This window comes from Pyxicephalus adspersus, chromosome 1, assembly GCF_032062135.1.
Source record: "Pyxicephalus adspersus chromosome 1, UCB_Pads_2.0, whole genome shotgun sequence".
Lineage (NCBI taxonomy): Eukaryota > Metazoa > Chordata > Amphibia > Anura > Pyxicephalidae > Pyxicephalus > Pyxicephalus adspersus.
Window position 1 is genome coordinate 57,076,431 of NC_092858.1, and position 1,925 is coordinate 57,078,355.

The 1,925-nt window shown below is 36.8% G+C and overlaps 1 long non-coding RNA gene across 1 annotated transcript; it reads left to right on the forward strand.

Moving 5' to 3' along the window:
* Window positions 1-999: 999 nt before the first annotated feature.
* Window positions 1,000-1,686, forward strand: LOC140321792 (uncharacterized). Its single transcript, XR_011919013.1, has 2 exons — window positions 1,000-1,282; window positions 1,407-1,686. It is a non-coding gene; the product is annotated as an uncharacterized lncRNA (long non-coding RNA).
* The last annotated feature ends 239 nt before the right edge of the window (window positions 1,687-1,925 follow it).

The following is a 1,925-nucleotide window of genomic DNA, read 5'->3' on the forward strand; positions in this document are numbered from 1 at the left end:
ATTGCTTATGCTTAGAAACTAGTTGAACTGGTTCATTAAAACATTTTTAAAACTTACAGGTGAACACATATCTTAATGAGAGATGAGTGAGCAAAGGTCTGCATAATCAGTTATGCAATCACTGATGTTCTATAACTTTTCTTCCACTCTTACACATAATTATGCTTAAAAACACCATTTACTTTTCTATAATCAGATATATTTTTTTCTGCAAGCAATTCAACATGCCTGATTCTCATGCATACTTCTCATTATACAGGCAATAACCTTTACAATGCCTAATTACCACAAATGATGGTTGAATCTGATATATTTCTCAGTAATATCAGGCTGTGTCTTTTTTTTTCCAAGATAACACGTAAAAAACTATAGCAAACAACACATTAAGGTAGTAAAGTAAAAAAAAGTAGTCTTTAAAGATATCCAAATGTTGCAGCTGTTACTGTTGACTGTTAAGGGAAATGCAGCTTTAAACACAGGCCTGCTCTCATATGTCAAGGGTTATATCTTGCAGTACACATTATATAAGTGAAACTGACACACTATCTTTTGATGCAGACAAAAATTGGGAGCTTAGCTGGAAACTTTGGCATGTTGAAATTTTAAAGAATTTTGTATGTATTTCTTTCATTTATTAAAAATGTGGTTTAATCAGGGTGCCTAATAGGTGTGCTAACATACTTTTTAGATACACACAGGAAGAACAAGATACACACAGGAAGAACAGGAACATTACACAAAGGGAATAATGACATAACCCCTGAGCAGGTGTATCTTTTTTATATCCCTATACCAGGCTTTTCAACTTTTGTACCCTAGTGATTACAAAACATTTGCTTAAGGTCCACTCACTACTATACTGATTAGATTCATGAGAGGTTAGTTTGTTGTTGATCAGCAAGAAAAAGTCCTTGTACATTTAAAATGGGTCATGTTGGAAGATCTGTTAAACACACAGAGCTACTCAATTTAATATGTTTGGTAAAAAGTGTGTGTGAGATTGAGAAGATAGCATTCACTGTTTAATGGTTGTAATTAAATATAAGACTACTGACGTTTTGCATTTCAACCACAAGATGTCGCTGTTTCTTAACACAGCTGAATAGGTTGCCAGTTTTCATATTGAGAGGAAGTGTGGTTGTTCTGGAGAGGAAACAGGAAGGAGGAGAGCAGACATCTTGCAAAGACTGTGTGTGTAAAAGAGAATCCATTCGCATCCAAGGGTCAGCGTGTTCCTAGAGACTCAGAAGCTGTGGCTGAGTGAAGCTGACAACCATCCAAGGTAGATCCTGTCCAGAGGAAAGAGGATTGTTGTCCAGAAAGGCTGAGAGAAGCTGAGGAATGGAGAGCTATCTGTCCTGCAGGACCTCATGTTTGCTGAAGAGACTTGTTGCTGTTTTTTTCAGTTTAAAGACATTGATGGATCCAGAACAAGACCCGGGTCAGTAAAATCGTGCACGCACCGCATTATAGGATTGGCGCCTGAAATACCAGAGACTGAGATTATACCTGCAATAGTTAGTGAGTTAGGGTCTATGTATGTGGCAGGTCATAATAACCAATCTTGAAAACGGACGCTGTGCTGACCTCTGGGGTGAATGTATTTAATGTGTTTTCTTTGGGTTATTGTTTGGAATTTTGTTTATTGTGATAGTATGCAGTAAAGTACTTCCTGTTTTATATAAATTGGTGTCAGTGGGCTGCTTTTCCTTGTTTGTGACTTCGCTGTATCCTAGAAAGCCCCCGGTACACGGCTTACATGTGTTTTACTGGTGATATCGTACAGTTGTTTAGATGGTTTAGATGAGATATTTAAATGGCAAATATATGTTTCATCCAGTAACATTCTACTAGGACTAAACAGTCAAAAATTACTTTTTGTTCACATTGATTTCCCCCTAATATTCAGGCTCTTTGTTCACCTA